The following is a 24,938-nucleotide window of genomic DNA, read 5'->3' on the forward strand; positions in this document are numbered from 1 at the left end:
CTACTTCTGAGGTCCCGGTTACATTGGAAATCCCTCCTCAGTACACTCAAGATATATCACATCTGAGGTTTGATTTCGATGCAACCTTATCCGACTCGGAACGAATAGCAGCGCTTGAAAGGGTCGTGGCAGAACAATCAAGGGTAAATCTTATCCAGACCCATGCTATTCAGCGCCTCGTTGCAGAGAATCAGATACAGTCGTCCCTGCTGATCGAACATGGAAAAATAATTGATGCTTTGAAACAGTTCTTGGCATCTCAAGGGGAGACGAGCTGTAAGGGTGATGAGCTGAGGACTAAGAAGCGTAATGATCGAGACGATGATCCCAATGCATCGAAAGGTGCAGGTGGAGAGTTGCCAAGAACTGAACAAGCTCTTGGGACTTCCACATCTCAGGGGGAGTCAACAAGTGCAGCTGGCGGTTCAGGGGGTGATGAGGTGGTGGTCGTGGATGCTGAGATGATGGATGATGATGTTATAGGTGATGATGATGTGTTACCGGTTGAAGAGATAGAGAAGATTGGTGCTGAAATTGTCATAGACAGTGAGATTGAAGAGGGAGAGATTGTAGAGGAGAACATTGAGCACGAGATTCCGGAAGTTGATAAGGCAAGTATAGGTCAAGATATGGGAAGCGATGAGACAGAATGGGAAGAGCAGCCAAGATGGAAAGAAGGCTACGCTCAGTGGTTCGTAAAGACTAAGAAACCGGCGGTCCCTACTATGTTCAAGAAAGTTACAACATCAGGGGTTATGCTGAATCGAAAAAGGGGATTATATGCTGGTTATATGATGAGCAGTTGAGGCTCTTTGTGATTAAAATGTATGATGGGGTTCAGTACTTCAAGAGACTGTTGAGATCGTTGAATACGTTGCCTGAGTGTGAAGTGAAGGACTTAGCCAGGTTGGGGTTGATAAACAGGAGTGATGATAACATGGCTAGGGTCATTGGAAAGATTGTTTGGAAGGAAAGTATAAAGGAGAAAAAGTTCGAGCTGTTGAAACCACAGAAAGGAAAACTTATTGAAGATAAAGATAGAGGGATGAGAGCAGATGGCAAGCCTTGGATGATCATGAAGTATAAGCCGATCCGGTGTCTAAAAGAAGTACCGATGAAACAAATGCCCAAGGATGTGCTCAAGGATTTGAAGTGGTGGTACGTTGATTGTGAAACAGCTGAAGCAGTAATGGAGGATGAAGATGAACAAGAGCTGCTGAGAGTGTATGATCCAATGCACTTGGTGAATTTGTCTCAAGCTGATCTGCAGGTGCTAAACGAGAAACATATATTTTATATTCCTGCTTGGAAAGAAGAAGCAAAGAAGTATCAAAGAGTTGTTTCGGTTTGTGTACGAGAAGGCGTTCATGCTTGAAGATGAAAGATACAAGATTTTTAGGATTACAAGACACGTGTTTGAAGATAGAAAGATGAAGCTACTGCCAAGGGGGAGTCTGTTGGTACATGATGTCAGTAGTTCAGTGTCTAGTGTCTGTAATCGAGTTAGTTGGATTTGTATTTTGTATTAAGCGAAGTTAGCTCACAAGTTCGCTGATATAGGCGAACTTGTGGAACAAGCGAAGTTAGGGACAACTTCGCCTAAACATGTTAGGCGAAGTTGTCGACTGTTAAATAGTCTAGGTTACGGCAGAATAGTCATACAGTTTTAAGTTTTCAGTTTACAAGTTATTCAGTTTGTGTAATCGGTGATCAGTGAATCACGTGTTTCCAGTTGCAATACAACGTGTCTTTGTTTATTGTAACGTGTGTTTGATCGTGTTAACGTGTATCGTCTTCTACGCTCGTAACGTCTTACGTAGGGATTCCGCACCTACGTAGAACGGGATATTCCGTGTAGATCCGGCTGGGAACCTACAATATTTAAGATATATATTTGATTTCTTTTGAGAACCACTTTGAGAACTTGTTGAGTTTTAATAACTTTAAGAACTTCATTCTTAACCACACATTTAATTTAATAAGTTAGATTATGTGCTTGAAATTAAATCTAATTAAAATTAAGTAGTAGTGAGAATGAAGATATACAATGATTACACTAATTTAAACGTCCGTTACACATATGTTAAAAGTCGACTCAGTGCGTAAAATATGTTGTAAATTTTCTACGTATATGTAACCTACGTATATTACATATATGTAAAAAAATTCAAAAAAAAAAATTTGTTACGTTAAGTTTTTCGAGTTCTTAAAACTTAAAGTGATTCTCAAAAGAAATCAACTCTATATGTGAGTGTGTGTGTGTGTGAGTGAGAGAGAGAGAGAGAGATTAAGTTTATGCGATAAATGATTTTAGTGTGAGAAATGATTTTAACAAATTATAGTTTTTCTTTTCTTTTTCTTATAATTATATTACATTACGTTAAAGATTTAAATTATTATATTTGATAAGCATTAAAGTTTAAAAAGTTTCACTTGTATTCTTTTATCTATGTGTATTATAAAAATATTATTATTTTTTTATTCGAAGAATAATTCTAAGAACACCTTTTGTTTTTTTTCTTTTGTCACAAAAATCCTATCTTTATGTAGTTGGTCGATAATAATTTTTACTTAGAAAATAGTTAGACCATGAGTAGTCATAACTCTCCACCCTAGGCATTATGCGTCACGTGGCGCCCAATCCGAGTTATGGTTTTTTACCAAAACAGGGTGTAGTCTTAACTCTCCACCCCCAAGAGTTATGCGCCACATGGCGCCCAGTCATTTAAATAATAAATCACTTAAATTAATAAACATAAAATTAAAAAATACATTAAACTTTCAAATAAAAAATAAATTAAAATAAAAAAAATACATCAAATTAACAAAAAATACATAAATAATGCTAATAAAACTACATGTTATATTTTTCTAAAATTTTCGCTTGTTAGGCGGCTTTTAGAGATCGGACTCTCGGGTCGGCTTCGGTTAGCTCACTTGATAAAATCTCGATGTCTTTGTCCATTTCATTCTTTCTAAGTAGTTCGACGGCATCTAAATTTACTTTAAGTCGTTGGGTTTCAAGTTCGTGTAAATGTTGGAGTCGAGAGTTCATTTCTTTGTATTGACTTTCCATTTCGGGATTCGAACCCGTTGCCAACGACGAAGCGACCCCTTTCCCCCTTATCTTGCCCTTGCTTCTTCTACCCCCCGACCAAGCCATCTCGGTAGTATTCAACGCTTCATTATCGCTTAGGTTGAAGTTTCGAGCGTCGGAACGGGGCGTGTCTGGATCAACCAAAGGCGATGTTTTAGACTTTTTATTACACGGACCACCTTCGGCTTCGGCATCCAAAACCAGGCCCCATTTTAGGTGAAACCTCAAGTAGTCTTTCCAAATGCCAAAGTAATTGAAGAACCCCGAGACCTTATGTTGATACTTTGTCAACGCGTTTTCCATGACATCTGCGTCCGACACACCGCTACTCCTCGTTCGATTCATTCGAGAGAAAACCTTATGGAAACCCATGCATTTGGTGTTTATGTTGCCCCATTTCGACAGTAACGAATCTTTTTCTCGACACGAGTCCCCGCCAAGTTCGTGGAACAACTCTTTTATTTTGTGCCAAAATACCCCCGTTTTTTGATAGTTCGCTAAAAAAATAAAAACATTACAAGTCCAATGTTTGTTCTAAGAAAACTAAAAAATATATATGTGTTTTAAAAACCTACCGCACTTGGCATCTTTCGATATCGCGCACCATGCACGAGCACATAGTACGCACTCGTCGTTCTTCCACGTTATCACCGTCTTTTTTCTGAAGCAATCACTATCAAGCTTTCCTAATTTCACATTCAAGGAATCAATGGTTTCAAGCAATTCAGATATTGAGTGTGAGTGTACCTCTGAAGAAGATGCCCCAGCTTAATTTTCAACTTTAGCCATAAATGCAACATTAGCCTTGCTCCAATCAAAACCACCTCTTTGGCTCGAACCGCCTACGGTCTCCAGGACGGGTTGTGTCTCCGGCACGAACTCGACCTCGGGTTGGGTCTCCGGGACGGGTTGGGAACCCTAACCGGAAAAAATGTTTGTCGTTGGGTTTTGAAAACCGGGCACCACATTTGGCATAGAATTTTGTAAAAATGAAATGTACGCGGCCATTTGCGGGTCCAACATATGCGGGACGGGTACGGTTGGCATCGGGGCGATAGATGGATTCGGTTGTGGTTTTGTTTGCTTGCGTTGCCTTGACGGGAAAATTGACCGAAACCGAGAACATTTTGGTTGTTATTCGGAAATATTTTGGTAGTATTGTAGTAGAAATAATTGTGTTATATTTGTAGAGAAGTAGAAGAGTAGTGTTAAAAAAATGAGGTTTAGGTTGGTTTTATAGTTTATATTTTAGTTATTTTTTTAATGTGCAACGGCTCAATCCAACGGATATGTCAACGGTAACTTTTTGAAACTCGAGCCATTCAGCGCGTTTTAAACATAACATTCACAAAAAAAAAGCCAAAACGCCCGGGGGCGGTGTGCCCCCGGCGTTATAGGCTAGAACGCCTACAAAACTCGACCATTACGGATGGTCTTACCACTGATTTCACCTTTCACACTAATTTTTTTCAGTGCTCTCCATTAAAAAAAACTTAACATCATGAAATTTGTTTTTTTTTTCAAATTTCAAAGTAATTTATTACGGTTTTTTATCAGAACGAGGATACAAGTTGATTGATGTAAAACTTATATCGACGCGGTGCTCCAAATGACTTGATTTTTTGTTAGTTAAAAGTTTAAACACCCAAATTAAAGCACCGTTTCGAGGTAAGGTTTACATCAATCAATATTTATCCTTCTTCCGATCAAAATCCTAAAACATTAGTTTGATATTTAGACAAAAACTTGATGACGTTAAGTTTTCTTTAACAAATTTCCAATGAAAACAACTACTGTGAAATGTGGGACCAGTGACAACTATTTTATAAGGTGAGATTATTATTAGCCAACTTAAAAAAAATGAGATTATTAAAATTCAATTTATTTTTTATTTAAAATTTCTTTTATTTTAACTCAATTAAAGAAAGCGTAAAGATTATTTATTATCTCATCATCCTACATTCGAGCAAATGTTATATTACTAATCATGTTTTATTTTTCCAAGTCATGTTTTTTATCTAATATTTTATTCAAATCATGTTTTTTGTTTTAATTATTTTGTAATCAATCTTTTATTAAAAAGTTACTAGTATAAAATATGAAAATATGAAACCAACGTAGTAGTCTAGGAGTACAAAAATATAAAAGATATTATGACAAATGATTTTTAGTTATATGAGATTTGATCCATCACCACTTGAAAATACGACACCGTAATAGCACTAGGCCAAAGGCCATTTAATAATAGAGAAAAAGGTTATGACTAGTTTACCTGGTTATAGTTTTTCATCAAAACAATTAGGTTTCTTACTACAAGATCTGAAATCCTTGATAGTAACATCTTATTGACATGATGGAATATCGAAATTATAAATAAGTACGTTGTCATGAGTTTCAAATATACGTTAGAATTCCTAACAGTCCAGGGAATATTGTTTATTAAGTACTCACGATGTAATATCATTAATTTTTACTATACCAGAAAATTTATAAAATTAACAAAGATTAACATATAACAGAATTCAACATTAGCATGCTTGAAAATTGTTTCTTAAATCAATCAATTGCATTGAATTTCACATAGCCATGAATTTCACATATACCTTGGATGACTGAAGTTTGAAGTTATGTGGTCAAGGTACATATTCCTTACAACTTCGTTTGTATGGATTCTAACAAAATATGTTTACTAATTTATCCCGGCTGGCTGTAAATATCAATTATTTTTAAAATAATAAAAAATTATAAAGTTAACAAGGAGTAAATATATTAGAATAATTAAAGCATTAGCATATATGCATGAAAACTTTTCCTTAAATCAATCAATTGCCATTAATTTCAGATATAGGTTGGAGCTACTGATTTTTAAATTTACGCAGTCAATGTACAGATTTGTAACAACTTTATACAGATTCCTAACAAAAAAAGTGAATATGTTTATTAATTACTCGGGCTGTAATATTAATTATCGTTTTAATATACTTGAAACTTTATAAATTTACCAAAAGGTTAACATATTTATTAGAATAAAACATTACCATGCATGATAACCTTTCCTTAAAGCATTCAATTGCCATGATTTACAAATATATGTTGGAGCTACTGATGTTTGAATTTACGCGGTCAATATATGTACACTACTGATGTTTGAATTTTGATGTTTGAATTTACGCGCTTAATGGACTCTACTAATGTTTGAATATCCGCGGTCATGTTTAGATCCCTTAACAACTTTGTTTGTACGGACTCCAAACAACCAAGGGAATATTATTTATTAATTACACAATTGCAAATATAAGTTATTTTTATTATACTAGAAAATTTATTAAGTTAACAAAGATAAACATATATTAGAATAAAACATTAACATGCCTACAAAACTGTTCCTTAAAAATTTTGTTCACTAGAAATATAGTTAACAAGATCAACATATATTGTAGGCCTGTATAGCAAATGCTGAGGTAGTAAACATGAATTAATACATTATAAAATAGTTAGAACAATATCAACATATATATGAGAAAATTAGCATTTAATTGATTAAAATCGATAAAGTAGACAACATTAATGCTGTTTTAAATGCAGTCATACATAGGAAGGTTCTATTATTCTATATATATATATATATCCATTAGTATCTCCTAGCAGTAGCACAAACCAAAAAACATCTGTATCAACATACATTATCACCTCCATACAAAAAACCATTCATTATCACCCAAATTAACAATGCCGCGAAAGAGTGACGGTCGAAAAAAGATTGAGATCGTAAAAATCACGAATGAAAGTAGTCTAGCTGTGGCCTTCACCAAACGCCGGTCCGGCATTTTTAAGAAAGCAAGTGAGCTTTGCACCCTTTGTGGGGCGCAACTAGCCGTCATTGTGAACTCCCATACCAAAAAAAAGGTGTACTCGTTTGGGAAACCTGATGTTGAGGAGATTGTAAATCGCTTCCTAAACCCAATTCCAATCGCAAGCTCAACATCTCACTTTGTTCAGCATCTTCGCGATGCCAACATCAAAGAACTCAACACTCAGCTCACCAACGTGGAAAGTGAGGTGGAGTCTACAAAGAAAACTAACAACGAACTTAAAGAGATGAGGAAGGCGAGCCAAGAACAAAATTGGTGGGACAGACCTGTGGAGAAGATAGGATACGCAGATCTTGCGAAATTGAAGATGGCATTATTGAAACTGGTAGAGGATGCCGAAAAGAATATTGAGAGAAAAATGGCATAGGCATGTGGATCTCCCTTGGGTGGATTTGTCCATCAATTTTAATCTGCTTATTGTTTTTGTATTTTACTTTGTTCTTTAATCTGAAGTCATTTTATGTTATTAGGGTTATCAATCGTAAGCAAATCAGTGGTTTTTGTCATTTAGCATAAACTAGTAGCGTACTCGCACGGAGTTTTAAATAGATCGAAAACCAAAAAAATGAATATTGGTCCCGGTCTTGATATTTTGAGAATGGTACCTATGTTGCGAAGGATATCAACACGTATTTATATCGATATTGATCCTTTTATATATAACACAAACCGAACTACATCTGGATAATGGGTAAGCGAGCAACAAGCTGCGCCGCTATCCCCTTTTGAATCGCAAAGCCTATTCTACTAAATATAAATCCTTGGTTCATCGGGCTCTGCGAGTCACTGTGGACCACCTTCTGCACCCTCCAGGAAGCGAACCGCCTCGGGAGCTAGGGATCCAAAAGTGTCGAAGGCAAATGGAATGAACACGTGCTGATTCTCCAAACACAATGTCTCATGCTTAGCAACCTTCCTAGACTCCGCTCTCAAAACCGCCTGTCCCGGTACGAAGCCACTGTCTCTCAGCCCCACCAACGAAGCCACTATATCGATCAAAAATCATAAAGTAGAATACCAATGTCAATCCCGATAATATTGGCACTAGGTACCTATGATGTTGGATCGGTACTGGTTCGGTTCGTCATCTTGACGGTATGGTAATGTCGCTCAGTTTGGTTAAGGATACTCTAATACAATGATTTATTTCCAATATAAATACGTTTTTAATAAAATTAATATCAGAACACTGAGAAGAGAAATTAATCAAATCGGCGTATTTAGTTTTTTCTTTAATAATTATTTAATGAACATAATATACATATATAATGAAAAAGGTGTAGGTTACATGAGAAAACCTGCTATCTAATATACGTATTGATTTTTACATGTATCAATTTAGATTTTAAAATAAATTATAAAAAAGCATATTTAAATGTTATCTAAGGTTGTATATAATGATACCTAAGGTTTGATTAAAGGATATGTGTTTATCTAAATATTAATGATATATTGGGTAAATTATAATTCTATAAAGGGGATAAAAATAAAAAGAATAGGAATTGTTTGTAGCAAAAAGAAACCCTAAAAAAATAATGAAAAATTCATACAAAAATCATAACTCAAAAGTTAATAATAAAAAAATGAAAAACACAAAAATGTTTCGATCGTTTTTCTCGTTCTCAAAAAGAGAAAAATAGATAATTGTGTCCTTTTTATTTATCATTTTGTTTTTTATTTATTTTTGTCATTAATTTTTTTTTACTTACATTGTGTATTTTTTCATGATATTGTGTTATATTACTCAACATTGTATTATATTTCGATATTGTGTTATATTTTGCGATATATTGTGCATTTTTTTATTTATAATTGTATTTTTTGTTTATTTCATCATTGTATTTTTTTCTCGGTATTGTGTCTTTTCGTTGTTCTTTTTTGGAACGGAAATGACGGGAGAAGCAATTTATTTTTTAAATTTTTTTCATTTTTATTCATATTTTAAATCATGATTTTCTTATTATTTTTTTAGGATTTATTTTTGTCACAAATTATTCACACGTTTCTTATTTTTGTGTTCCTTTTCATTTTAACTTGTCCCTTATATATAAGATTTGTCTGGGCTAAAGGATATATGTTTCACATGGCTATTATGATATACTATACATCTTTATAAGCATATTTAGTGGACAAAATGGTAAGTTTCACACATTTAAAACAAATTATATTGGATAAGATCATTCACATTTAATACATCAAAAAATTGTGAGTGAAATTTTTATATTAATGTATGGAGTTGTTTAGGATGTTGTGAGTGAAGAAGAGAGAAATGCATTGATTTTTCTATATATTTGAAAAGTTACTGTTCACACCATATAATTTTTTAATATAACTTAAAAGTGGTTGTGAGTATAGGAAAGAGAAATGATAATGATATATGTATAAAAAATATTATTTAATTGAAATGAGAGAAAAATGTAGTAATTTTTAGTGCAATTTTGGATTTGAAGATAGGGAATTGAATGTGAATGCTCTAAGGTACAAGTGTTAGAGCATTCCAAATGAGTTCTTCATCTCATATTTAAAACTTAACTAAAAAACACAATTTATTTAATTTATACATCATTTTTCTAAAAACCTCCCACCATCTATTCTTCATTCTCATCTCTATACTCTTTTATTATTTATTTTTTTCTCTTTCTTTCATTTATAAATTTAACTACTAACTATTTTGATCTTATTATCATTTTTAATATATATTGATTCATAATATATTTTTATAGAATGGTAGTTTAAAATGGAGTGTTGTGACAATGCTCTAAATTTGGAAACTTCCTATACCATTTCACTAAAATTTTGAAATGGATTTTGGAGTTAGGGAATGAATTTGATTCGTTATTTAAATATTTTTTTTAATTTTAGAAATGAAGATGTGTTTGAAGAACCCATTGGGAATGGTATTAGAGCATTCTCAACCTATCATTTATCCTCATCTCTATAATTACACTAAAAAATACTGTATTTTTCTCTTCTACTCAATTAAATAATATTTTTTTATATATTTATCATTACAGTTTTCTCTTTTCTTTACTCAAACCAATTCAACAAATATTAAAAAATTTACAAAAACTTATTACATATTATCTCTTCGCCCTATAATTTACACTCACAACCCCTCAAAATCTCACTTTATAATTTGCAAACTTCATTCACATACTTTTCGCCCTATAATTTACACTCACAACCCCTCAAAACCTCACTTTATAATTTACAAACTTCATTCACATACTTTTAGAGGACAGGATGAGAAATTGAAAATGCTATAGTTTTCAATTTATCCCTATTTAATTAATAAACTCTTGTAATTAATGCATTATTTAATGCAAATGGGATTTTCTTAGTTCACTACATTAATTATTATCTTATTAACAATACTTTAAATAGTGACTTAAAATAATTACATCTAATATTTATGTCTATAGGACTAATTAATAATATTTAAATTAACTACCATAGTTAAATATTGACATAATCACTTTAGTGGGATAGCTTTGAGGAGGTTCTTCTTGGTGTTTTATTTTGGGTTCCATGTTTAAGTTTCTGCTCCAGTGTGTGCTCCGAAATGTTAGCAGCACAACTATAAAGGGAATTCGAACTTGGATAATGTGGGATGGCAAGTGTCCGCCTTTCGGAAGAGACATTGCCGTTGTGTGCACCTTTCAAAAGAAATATAACTAAATACTACTTAAGTATATAATTACGTAATATTTAAATAATTATAAAATAATAATATCGAAATATAATTGGTATTTATCAGCAACATATGGTTAATGATCAAGGAATGAATCTATGATTTAATTTGGTTTCTGATGAATAAAGCTATGATTATCAAAAGAAACATGAAATAAATTAATGTAAGCAATATAATGACTAATTGAGTAAAAATGATGGCCAATCACACATTACAGGTAAGGATTCTTTATATGCAAATTGTCATCAATTTCAATTAATTATGTGAAATGTATATAACTAGAAGGCAGACCCCCGTGTTGCGGGGGTGCATGACAAAAGATTGTGTTTTACATGACAGAAGTAGAATTATCTTATGTTGCCATAGACGATGCAGTAGGCTATTCTATTCGTATTCCAATTTGATTTGCATAACATATAGAATCTAGTGATCAACTTATCTTCACCAACCAAAACTTTTTGCTTTCTCCTACCACCAAACTGCAACCACTCTATGTTCTTATCCCACCTACCAAGCGTGGTTGACCAAGTGAAAGTAAGTTCTCAACATACAACTGAGTGGCCAATTAACTGTTATATAGAAAGGAAAAAAAACAAACCTGAAACAAAACAGCCGTCAATCACATTGAATCAATCAAATTGTGCAACATGTCAAAATCAACATAAGCATGCCCAAGGTTCTTCTATCACATTTATCCTGCCACTTGCCACAAAACAATACTTCAAACAATTCAGTAACAAACAAAACATACATCTTCATAAAAGTCAACTCGAGAAGAGACCATTATACGTTCTTATCCCACCTCCCGTAGAGCTATAGAAGAAAAATCCGAGGCTTACTCGTTGCCCTAAGCCCTACAGTACATTCGCTTACCGCCTAAGATGAATCTATGATATATATTTTATACAATAAGAACTACTGTATAAAGCCCTTAGCCCCAGACACACCACACCAACTGACTGATGTTTCTAAAGTATGAACATATTCAAATTGGTTACCCGTGCATAGACTCAAGTTACAAACAACAATACAATCTGTAATAGAAACAGAAAATGTATGTAATTCGTATACCTTAAATGAGTCTCATGTTGTTGCATTCAAATAACTTGAAGTGTTGAACTGTTGCACAAAAAAACATGTTTAGTTAGTTTAGTCAAACTATTGACAAAATACATTAAAATCCAAAAGAATTACATGATTTAGAACATTCAAACATATAAAAATTTCAATAGTCACTTAACCCATAGATATTAATATTACAGAGTGACTTTAGTAGCATACCTCTGTATTTTATATATTTAGTGAATTGATAGATAAAAGTGAAACTATGCCACATTAATATTTATTTTTTTAATCTTAAATCAGTGGAATATTTACTCAACACAGAACTAAATTTTTAATTATATATTAAGACCAGATTGACTTATTGTAACTTGCTTTTTTAAGTTGCAAATTGTGTTTATAGTTTAAGAAAGTGTTTGGCAAATTATCTTAACTAATTCAATGGGCAACAGCAGGCCATCATTGAGATTAGCATATTAGCAGCGAAGGAACTGGTACTGGATACCTTTTTGACCTTTGAATTCTTGACTGCCTCTAAAATTAACATTGCAACCTACGCTCATGAACTTGAAATGAGAAAACCGACATTCACAAAATTGATGTGGGGTTGTTAACCGAGACTCAGATGCGGTACATGGCTGCAACATAGGTTGCCATGCTAGAAACCGGAGCATCATCACAACCATTAATCATAGAGAACAATGGCAGATTCATCAACGAACATCGCCATTCGTTATCCACCACAAAACCAGCAACTTCTAAAAGGTAAGCAAGATGAGCTCAGCAGTGTACAAACATTAGAAGCCCAAGTTACATATTCAGAAAACTGGCTCGTGGTTGCTAACCGAGGCTCAGGTCCGGTACACGGCTACAACATATGTTGCCACGCCAGAATCCATCATAGCCATAAACCATACCATCCCATAAGTCAAAGCAACAACCATACAACATCAACACCCTGTAATATTACAGTTTCAACTAACTTAGTGCATTACAAGTTGTAACTTGGGCTTTAAATGTATGTACACCGCTGACCACATCTTGCTTAATTCGTTTATCGACAGCTGTCCTGTGTGTCATGTCCTAACATGTCAAAGAGGCTGTGTCCATCTTTGATGCGGGCCTGCGGGGGACAATTGAAGATATTGTTGTGTGTGGAGGACCGCATTTTGAGGACCTCCAGTGGAGGTTGGCTTCCTTCCCTATGCGTTGCGGAGGCTTAGGAATTTTCTCGGCGGAGGATGTCTCCGCATATGCATTTGTGGCTTCCAGGTCTCAGTCGTGGAAACTGCAGGACCACGTCCTGCGAAACGCTGGTGTTACGGGGGTAGATCCTGACTACTCTTTTGCACTTGGTAATATTGGAACAGCTCTCCCGAAACTTGATATAGGCGGTTTTACTGATAAGGAGACCGCCCCAAGAAACCTCAACAAACCTTGGCGAGTGCTCTTTATGGTAAACACGTACATGATTTGGAGGAGCGATTCGATATGACCCTGAGACAAAAGGCAGTTTTAGCTTGTCTTAAGGGGGCTCATGCCCAGGATTTTTTTGACTGTTGTGCCCATTGAAGGTCTTGGGCAACAGATGTCGGCAGTTGAATACAGAGCCATCCTTAAATACCGGCTTATGATTCCCTTTTTCCCTCTAGATGAATTATGCCCCATTTGTAAAAAATCTTGTTTGGATAGATTCGGTGAGCATGCCCTCCACTGTAAGGAATTGCCGGGATTCAAGTATCGTCATGACTCGCTTAGAGATGTGTTATGGGATGTGCTTAGACGTACCGGGATCTCAGCCAAGAAAGAGGCACCTGTTAACTTTTTGACTGATCCGCGTGAGGGAAGATATACCCTGCGTCCTGCGGATGTTCTTGTGTTTGGCTGGGCAGGGGGTAAGCATGCGTGTGTTGACCTCACTGGGGTGTCCCCGTTGGTGGGGCTGAGAGACAGTGGCTTCGTACCGGGACAGGCGGTTTTGAGAGCGGAGTCTAGGAAGGTTGCTAAGCATGAGACATCGTGTTTGGAGAATCAGCACGTGTTCATTCCATTTGCCTTCGACACTTTTGGATCCCTAGCTCCCGAGGCGGTTCGTTTCTTGGAGCGGGTGCAGAAGGTGGTCTACAGTGACTCGCAGAACCCGAGGAACCAAGGATTTATATTTAGTAGAATAGGCTTTGCGATTCAAAAGGGGATAGCGGCGCAGCTTGTTGCTCGCTTACCCATTATCCAGATGTAGTTCGATTTGTGTTATATATAAAAGGATCAATATTTTCTATTAAAAAAAAATCTTATAATGCAAAGTTATGACGGTATCATAAGGTTGTACTGTTATTACTGTATTACTTACTGAAACTGATGCAAATATTGCCCAGAGCTAAAGATTTATCCATGAGTCTCGAAGCAGCTACCACCTAGTTAATTAATTCAAAAAAAAAATGTGAGATGGATAGGTACTAGCTGCATGATCCGAAGCCACTAGTCGGAACTCGGAATCAATATATATAGATTATCAGGATGTTTTTAAGAGGTAGGTAGCAATGAGATTATCACAATGGGGTGGATTCTTGCATTAATCTGTCATGTATGGGTCATTGCCAAAAGAATTGGTGATTAGTTTTCGACAAAATGGCAAAAGACGTCATTTATGTTTAATCGTTTTTTCATTGGACGTCCTTTAGCAAAAGAGATGGCAGAAGACATACTTCATGTTTCAAATATCTTTCATGTTACGTCCTTTGGCTCTAACCCAGTTAACTTTTCACGTTAAATCTGGTCATGTGCACATGAGGGTACTGTTGTAAATTCACATATTAATTTATTAATTAACAATAAAATAAATAAAAAATATATACATATATAAACCCCCCCTCCCTCTCTCTCTCTCTCTTCAACCCACCAATCTTCATACTCTAGCCACCACCACCACCACCACCATCTACCCCAACTCCACCCCCACTAATCACCACAGGCACCAACATACTGCAATATATAAACCAGTTTAAAAATTAAACTATAAAACCTTATATTTTCCCTTAAGAACACCAAGAAGCTCATCAACAACCTCTACACGTGACCCCGTCGCTGCCGGAACCACAAGTACCACAATTGTGCCGGTTAGATTTAAGGATGGGTTGAGGTGGGTGGTTTGACAGTTGTGAATCTAATGTTTATAAACGGCGGCGGGTTGAGGTGGGTGGCCCGTGGTTGTAGATCTAAAGGTTGTAAATGACGGTGGCGGCGAGTTGAGGCCGGAATCCGGTGGAAATTGCGATCCCAACCACCACCGCCGCCTGCCGGACTTCCTCCACTGGCTGGAGCCGATCTCAACCCCACCCCACTGTCGTCTCCGTCGGAGTTCAGATTAACCACCACTGCCGCCTGCCGTCACTTATGGGCCCACCTCCGGTACAAACTCGTTAGCGTCATCATTTGCTCTGTCGTCTTAGTATTCGGATCTCAACACCACCCCACTGTCGTCTGCGTCGGGTTAATGATTGATGATTGTTAAGCTTTAAATAATATTATAGTGTGGTAGAAATTGGTGATTGATGATTGTTAATGATTGAAAATTGGTGAGCAGAATGACTCGGGTTAATGATTGATTATTGTTGATGATCTAGATCATTCGGATTCTCATCGATTACACCGGTGGATATTGGTGGTCGCAACAGCAGGCGATGGGTGGTGATGGTGGCGAAAAATGATGGTGGTGGCGGTGGCTGGTTGGTGATGGTGGTGGCGGTGGCTGGTTGGTGATGGTGGTAGTTCTATGTTAGGGAGAGAGAGAGAGAGAGGATGTGAACATGATGAAGGTTAGAGAAAGAGAGAATGAAGATGGTGGGTGAAAGGATTAAATGTTTTTTTAATAAATAAATAAAAATGACCAAACTACCCTCATGTGCATGACACATGACCAGATTTAACAAGAAAAATTAACTTCGTTGGTAACCAAGGACGTAACGTGATAGGGATTTGAAACTTAAAAGATGGTCTTTGTCATTAAGTTTGCTAAAGAACAACCATTGAAAAAACATGCAAACATAAAGGACTAGTTTTGCCATTTTGTCTTAGTTTTCTACAACATAGGCTTGTCATACATGTGTCGGTTGGTACGAGGTTAAACTTTTCATAAAACCATTTGGCCATCACTTTTGTCATTGCCAAATCAGCTAGTTCACGTGCCAAAGTCAAGGTCTAACTCATCAGCGTTGGGTTTTGCATTGCCAAATCACTGATAAAGTTTGAGCTTGTTTGTGGTCTCCAAATCAAAATCATCACCAATCAAACTGGCGATGGGTTTTGTGTAGTCAAATCACTTGACAAAGCTGGCATTTGTGGCATTGGAATCTTGAAATCAAACTCTTCGCCAACCGAATTTGTGATGGGTTTTGTGGTGTCAAATCCGTAAACATGTCACACTACTTGGATTGGAGATTTGAAATTAAAACTCATTGCAAAACGAATTTTCGATAAGCTAGATTAGGTTTCGTTGCCATTATATGTAAAGTTAAAAACGTTTATCAGTAACATCTTATTTCACATCTGACTTTTATTAACTTGCAACAAACATTGTTTCCTCCTATTTTCGTTCAATTTTGTTGACGGGCGGGGTGTTTCATACAAAAATGGGATTACTTTGTGCGATCATTCAACAAATATATCGTACGAAGATTTCGTTTATTTAATTTATCTTCATATTCAACTCCAAACGGAATTGTAAACCTTGAGAATGAAATTATATTACACTTTTCAAGGCTTTTCCCAATCATCTCAAATCTACAACGATCGAATTTTTGAAGTGTCACATTATTAGCAACAAACGATTGAAAAAAACTTGCCTTGGTAGTTCATAAGATGATTTGATGAATCCCGTTCAACTGTAGAATCTTAAGTGTAACCGAAGCTAATGGTTACTAAAAGATAACTGTAATAATGGAGAGTAAAATAGCCCATAACCTTATAAGGTGCAACATTAATATTCACGGCAGCCCCCTATGTAAATGGCTTGTCTTTGCGTCTAAAAAGACCAATAATCACAAGTGGAAAATTGTTAGATGGGTGGATTCACACAACTGCTATGAAACGGTCATTTGAAACAACATAAGTTTGAAAGCCAAAAATATTGCAGCACGCATAATCCGCGTAATTCGTTAAGACATAGTACCAACCTAACATAAATTAAGACAAGTACAAGATCAGCTTCAATGATGCTTCTTGTAACAAGGTGTTGCAAGCTCGAAAAGTTGTTATGAAGTGGATTTAGGGCCATTGGTTGACTAGCTTTTAAGAGTTACCTAAGTGCATTTCAACATTACAAGCCGCAAACCTTACAACTGTTTCGAATGTTTACATAACGTCCCCTCTAGATCTTCCCAGTTTTAAAATATGTGTTTTGGGCGTTTTGGCAGGTAGTAGAAGCATTTCAGTTTTGTCACCTACCCCACTGGCTCACCTCAAAAAGAAATTTGTTTTAGTTCAATACCATAACGAACATAACAAAAACCGACCAATTCTAAACTCAACTCCATGTACTGATAACGCTCGGACTTTACTGACACAAGAGTTTTATGTAAACCACAAAACCGAGGGAGTCCTACAGTTGGTCATTCACAACACAAATGTTTATTAATTACCTAGTTGGCTATGTATTTCAAATATTTTAATAATACTAGAAATTTATAAAGTTAACAAAGATTAACATATAAATTGGATGTTGCTCAACTGTAGAGCACTTACTTTACTAGTGAGAGGTAGGGGGTCAAACCTCACTATCACCAATTTATATTGGAGATACGAGGGATGACCCAGGCTTGTCAGGGTTCAAGTCCTGATCTCACCCGGTTTTACAAGCTCCTCGTTGTCGTGCCGTTTGGCGGGCGTGGGGGTCGAGTTTTATCCGGGGAATCCCTCAGTAGGTGGACCGCTAGGGGCTCCGTCCATCCGGACTCGTGGCCAGCTCGGGCTACCTTTAGCCAATATGAGCCGCGTACGAAGTAACCGGCGTTACTTAGTTGAATGTTAAAAAAAAAACAAAGATTAACATCTACTAGAACAACTAAAACATTATCATTTTTAGAACTGTTCCTTAAAACAATCAATTGCCATAAACTTTTAATATACGTTAGAGCTACAGAGTCAACATCCAGATTTTCTAACTTTGTTTGTACGAATTCCAACAACCAAGAAAATATTGTTTATTATTTACTCGGGCTGTAAATATTAATTAGTTTTATAATACTAGAACATTTATAAAGTTAACAAAGTGAATATATTAGAACAACTAAAACATTAGCATACATGACAACCTTTTCTTAAAACAATCAGTTGCCAATAATTTCAAATATAGGTCGAAGCTACTGATTTTTGAATTTACACGATCAATGTACAGATTCATAACAACTTTGTAGGGATTCCTAACAACAAAGGGACTATTGTTTCGGGTTGTAAATATCAATTACTTTTTTACTATACTAGAAAATTTATAAAATTAACAAAGATTAACGTATAATAGAATTCAACATTAGCATGCTTGAAAATTGTTCCTTAAAACAATCACTTGTCATGAATTTCACATATACGTTAGACGTATTGAAGTTTGAAGTTACTTTGTCAAGGTACATATTCCTTACAACTGCGTTTGTATGGATTCCTAACAGAATATGTTTACTAATTATTCCCAACAAGCTGTAAGGGTCAGGCTAAATGTAACTCTTGTTGCTTGTCATACCCCCCCCCCCCCCCCCCCCGGTAAAACAACTTTCATATTATTCTCGAAAACATATAATTAACAAATTAGCACAAAATTAAGGATTTCGGATTATTTTCTTACAGTGCTGCGTTTTTCTTTTTATGTTTCGGGTTTAGGGTTTCGAGTTTAAGGTTTCGGATATAGGGTTTAGGTTCCGGGTTTTGGGTTTCGAGTTTAGAGCTTAGGGTTTAATTCAGGTTTCGGGTTTATTTTGTAAAAGATATATCTTATATATAATTAATATGTGATTGATGTTATCCCAATCATATATTCGATTGGATTATCTCTAGAAGATATTAAGTTCAACAAATAATATGTAATACAAATTATAAAAAGGTATTAAGGGGTTTGAATCGTATTTCTTAATTACTTGAAGAGAGGAGGTATGTTTAGTAAACTAGAGCAAGGGTGAGTCGTTTAGCAACACCCTGGCTATAAATATCAATTATTTTAAAATACTACAACATTTATAAAGTTAACAAAGATTAACATACACTAGAAAAATTAAGACATTAGCATATATGCATGAAAACCTTTCCTTAAATCAATCATTTGCCATTAATTTCAAATACGTTGGAGCTACTGATTTTTGAATTTACGCAGTCAATGTACAGATTTGAAACAACTTTATACAGATTCCTACCAAAAAAGCAAATATTGTTTATTAATTACTCGGACTGTAATATTAATTATTGGTTATTATACTAGAAAATTTATAAACTTTTCAAAAGGTTACCATATATATTAGAATAAAACATTAGCATGCATGACAACATTTCCTTAAAACAATCAATTGCCATGTTTTACAAATATACGTTGGAGCTACTGATGTTTGAATTTACGCAGTCAATGTACGCTACTGATGTTTGAATTTTGATGATTGAATTTATGCGGTCAATATACGCTACTTATGTTTGAATTTACACGTTCAATGTACGATGTTTAAATTTACGCGGTCATGTTTACTAGGGGTGTTCAAAACTATCCTAATCCGAATCCGTATCCGAAATATCCGACTATCCGTATCCAAACTATCCGAAAATTCGGATATCCGAAAATTCGGATTCGAATTCGGATAGTAGTTTTTCTGATTTTTCGGATATCCGGATTATCCGAATTATCCGGTATTTCAATTTTAATATTTTTTAATATTATACACAAACCTAGATCATCTCACATAAAATTAACTGGCGCCTCTCTCACCTAAAAAAGATATGCAGCTCCCTCTCTCACTAAAACAAGATCCGCCGGCCACCGTCCCCGGCCACCGTCTCCGGCCATCAGCATCACAGCACCACCATCTCCCGTTGCCAACTCGCCATCTCGTCTCACAACATCGCAACACCACCATCTCCGGCCATCAATATATGTCCCGTCGCCATCCAACATCCATTCAGCCACCGTCGCCGCCCATCATCTTCCACTCAGCCATCATCTTCCACTCACAGCAACACAAACAAGTTTTTTTATTTCTTTTTCGGATATTCGGTTATCCTGTTTCGGATATCAGATTCGGATTCGGATAGTGATTTTCACTATCCGAAAGGTTCGGATATCCGGTTTCGGATATCCGAAATTTCAGATATCCGGTTTTGAACAACCCTAATGTTTACATCCTTTAACAACTATGTTTGTATGGACTCCAAACAACCAATTAAGGAATATTGTTTATTAATTATTCAACAGTAAATATCAATTATTTTTGTTATACTAGAAAATTTATAAAGTTAACAAAGGTTAACATATATTAGAATAAAAATTAACATGCATAAAAACTTTTCCTTAAAAATTCTGTTCACTAGAAAATATAGCTAATGCTAAGGTTGTAAACATGAATTAATACATTGTAAAATAGTCAAAACAATATCAACATATATATGGGAGCAAATAAGCATTTAATTGATTAAAATCGATAAAGTAGACAACATTAATGTTGCTTTAAATGCAGTCATACCTAGGAAAGTTCTATATATATCCATTAGTATCTCCTTTCAAAAAGCCATACATTATCACCCAAATTAACATACATTACCATCTCCTTTCAAAAAGTCATACATTATCACCCAAATTAACAATGCCGCGAAAGAGTGAAGGCCGAAAAAAGATTGAAATCGTAAACATCATGAATGAAAGCAGTTCATCTGTGGCCTTCACCAAACGCCGGTCCGGAGTTTTTAAGAAAGCAAGTGAACTTTGCACCCTTTGTGGGGCGCAACTAGCCGTCATTGTGCACTCTCATACCAAAAGAAAAGTGTACTCGTTTGGGAAACCTGATGTTGAGGAGATTATAAATCGCTTCCTAAACCCAATTCTTACTGCAAGCTCACAATCTCACCTTGTGCAGCATCTTCGCGATGCCAACATCAAAGAACTCAACACTCAGCTCACCAACGTGGACAGTGAGGTGGAGTCTGCGAAGAAAACAAATGATGAACTTCAAAAGATGAGGAAGGCGAACCAAGAACAAAACTGGTGGGATAGACCTGTGGAGAATATTGGATACGCGTGTCTTGCGCAATTGAAGATGGCATTATTGCGACTGGTAGAGGTTGCTGAAAAGCATATTGAGTGACAAATAGCATAGGCCTTTGGATCTCCCTTGGGTGGTTTGGTCCATCAATTTTAATGTTTTTTTTTGTTTTGTATTTTAGTTTGTTCTTTAATTTCAATATAAGGTCATTTTATGTTATTAGGGTTATCACTCATAAGAAAATCAGTAGCTTTTGTCATTTAAGCATAAACTAGTAGCTTACTCTTATTGAGACTGAGTTTTATATAGATCGAAAACCATAAAAACGTCCCGGTCTTGATATTTTGAGAATGGTACCTATGTTGCGAAGGATATCAGCATGTGTTCATATCGATCGAAAATCATAAAGTCGAATACAAATATCAATCCGGATTACATAGACACCATGTACCTATGATTTTGGATCGATACCGGTTCGGTTCATCATCTTGTCGGCATGGTAATTTATGTCGCTCAGTATGGTTAAGGATGCTCTAATAAAATGATTTACTTCGAATACTGATATGTTTTTAATTAAATTAATATTAGAACGCGGAGAAAAGAAATTAATCAAATCGGCGGATTTAGTTTTTTTCTTTAATAGTTATTTAATGAACACGGTATACATATATGATGAAAAAGGTGTAGTTTTTGTAATTCTGTCTTATATTTATAGTTAAAAACATTTATTAGTAACATCTTATTTCAAATCTGACTTTTATTAACTTGCAACAAACATTGTTCCCTCCTATTTTTAATCAAATTTTGTTGGGGTCTGTGGTGTTTCATACAAAAATGGGATTACTTTGTGTGATTATTCAACAAAAAATATCCTACGAAGATTTCATTGATTTAATTTATCTTCATATTCAACTCCAAACGGAATTGCATACCTTGTGAATGAAATTATATTACACTTTTCAAGGCTTTTCCCAATCATCAAGATCTACAAATATCAAATCTTTGAAGTGTCGTATTATTTAGCAACAAAAGATTGAAGAAAACTTGCCCTAACATTTTCGCTGGCATCGAGCCAATAACATGTGCACAACAATCCAGCTGTATGGATCTCCTACACAATTTTTTTTTGTATGTGAGGCTCCTAACGAGCAATCTACTCATATCAAGATACTACCAACTCACATTAAATTGAAGTGGGTACGTTTGTCTACAATACCAACCTTGAAGATATGCAAGATGATGAGAATTCGAATCGGAAGCTTCTCCACAAACTACTAAAGAATTTAAGGCCATGTACTCAAACGATGAATCTTACAATGATGATGTAGCCAAACATGGAATTCCGAACAATACAATTCTACTACTAATCCAGAATCCTCCCACGTAGTCGACAACTATTCTTAGGATCCTATGGAATTAAGGGAGTATGAAGCTTGTTAATTTTGGTATGTTCATAAGATGATTTGATGCTTCCCATTCAATTGTAGAATCTAAAGTGTAACCGAAGCTAGTAGTTAATAAAAGATAACTGTAATAGTGGAGAGTAAAATAGCCCATGACCTAATAAGGTGCAACATTAATATTCACGGCAGCCCCCCATGTAAATGGCTTGTCTGTGCGTCTAAAGAGACCAATAATCACAAGTGGAAAATTGTTAGATGGGTGGATTCACACAACTGCTATGAAAAGCTCATTTGAAACAACAACATAAGTTTATAAGCCAAAGATATTGCAGCACGCATCATCCGCGTAATTCGTTAAGACATAGTACCAACCTAACCCAAATTACACAAGTACAAGATCAGCTTCATTGATGCTTCTTGTAATAAGGTGTGGCAAGCTCGAAAAGTTGTTATGAAGTGGATTTAGGGCAGTTGGTTGACTAGCTTTTAGGAGTTACCTAAGTACATTTCAACATTACAAGCCGCAACCCTTACAACTGTTTCGAATGTTTACATAACCCCTCAGATCTTCCCAGTTTTAAAATATGTGTTTTGGGCGTTTTGGCAGGTATTAGAAGCATTTCAAGTTTGTCACCTACCCCACTGGCCCACCTCAAAAAGAAATTTATTTTAGTTCAGTACCGTAACAAACATAACAGAAACCGACCAAATTCTAACCTCAACTCCATGTATTGACAACACTCGGATTTTACTGACACAAAAGTCTTATGTAAACCACAAAACCGAGGGAGTCCTATAGTTGGTCATTCACAACACAAATGTTTATTAATTACCTAGTTGGCTATGTATTTCAAATATTATTATAATACTAGAATTTTATAAAGTTAACAAAGATTAACATATAAATGTGATGTTGCTCAATGGTAGAGCACTCATTTTACGAGTGATAGGTAAGGTTTCAAACCTCACTATCACCAATTTATATTAAAGATATGAGGGATGACCCTTGTTTGAAAGGTTTCGAGTCCTGATATCACCCGGTTTTACCGGCTCCTCGCTGTCGTGCCGTTTGGCGGGCGGGGGGTCGGGTTTTATCCGGGAATCTCTCAGTAGGTGGACCACTAGGGGTTCCGTGCCTCCATCCGTCCGGACTCATTGCCGGCTCCGGCTACCTTTAGCCAATGAGGGCCGCGTACGAAGTACACGGCGTTACTTAGTTGGGCGTTCAAAAAAACAAAGATTAACATCTACTAGAACAATTAAAACATTATCATGCTTGAAAACCAATCCTTAAAACAATCAATTGCCATAAATTTTTAATATACGTTAGAGCTGCAGAGTCAATATACAGATTTTCTAAAGGAAAATTCCTTAAATGGTCTATTTGAAGAAAAAGAAAATTTAAATGATCCATAAATATTCATTATTTCTAAAATGGACCAACAAATTTGGACTTAAGTGACGGGATTTAAAAAGATTTGAATCTCGTCTGCTCCGTCCAAATTTAAAGTGAATCCATCTTTCCCGTCCAAATTTTAACAAATTTTGTCTTTACAATCCAAATTTTTAGAAATTCTTTTTTGTCTTTTTCTCTTACACTTTTTTCTCTCTGCATCAACCTCTCTCTTCTTTTTTATTTTCTTCATCATCATCATCATCTTCTTTTTATTCATCATCTCCAGCGATTTCTAGCTTTTGACTTGTCCGAGGAGAAAGATTTCGATAAACACTGAGTGGCTTCATCGTAAATTTCGTCATCTTCGTCATTGTTACAGAAATTAGAGTAATAATTATCGATCAACGACGAGAAATCTTGGAACTTAACCATTTTCTATTAATGGGTTTTCTTTTTATTGCCGGTGATGAAGAAGAGAAGATGATGATGATGAAGATGAGGAAGAAAAAAATAAAGAAGAGAGAGGTCGAAGGACAGAGAAAAACGTGTTAGAGAAAAAGACAAAAAAAATTCTTAAAATTTGGACTAAAAAGACGAAATTATTTAAAATTTAGGCGGGAAAAACGAGATTATTTAAAATTTGAACGTGAAAGACGGGATTCACTTTAAAGACGGAGCAGGCGAGATTCAAATCTTTATAAATCTCGTCGTTCCAGTTCATATTTGTTAGTCCATTTTGGAAATATTGATTATTAATGAGTCATTTAAATTTTCTCTTTTTTCAGATAGGCCATTTAAGGAATTTTCACATTTTCCAACAACTTTGATTGTACGAATTCCTAACAACCAAGAAAATATTGTTTATTATTTACTCGGGCTGTAAATATTAATTAATTTTATAATACTAGAACATTTATAAAGTTAACAAAGATTAAATATATTAGAACAATTAAAACATTAGCATACATGACAACCTTTGCTTAAAACAATCGGTTGCCATTAATTTCAAATATAAGTTGGAGCTACTGATTTTTAAATTTACGCGATCAATTTACAGATTAATAACAACTTTGTGTGAATTCCTAACAACAAAGGGAATATTGTTTTGGGTTGTAAATATCAATTATTTTTTTACTTTACTAGAAAATTATTAAAAATATGGACTAAAAAGACGAAATTATTTAAAATTTGGACGG

At 35.3% G+C, this 24,938-nt stretch overlaps 2 pseudogenes; both read left to right on the forward strand.

Annotated features, from left to right (window-relative positions):
• Window positions 1–6,826: 6,826 nt before the first annotated feature.
• Window positions 6,827–7,336, forward strand: LOC143618711 (agamous-like MADS-box protein AGL62 pseudogene; annotated as a pseudogene).
• Window positions 7,337–20,547: 13,211 nt separating this feature from the next.
• Window positions 20,548–21,045, forward strand: LOC143618712 (agamous-like MADS-box protein AGL62 pseudogene; annotated as a pseudogene).
• Window positions 21,046–24,938: the final 3,893 nt, after the last annotated feature.

This window comes from Bidens hawaiensis, unplaced genomic scaffold (genome assembly GCF_021521415.1).
Source record: "Bidens hawaiensis isolate Kalapana, Puna unplaced genomic scaffold, B.hawaiensis_p1.1 tig00002338_1, whole genome shotgun sequence".
Lineage (NCBI taxonomy): Eukaryota > Viridiplantae > Streptophyta > Magnoliopsida > Asterales > Asteraceae > Bidens > Bidens hawaiensis.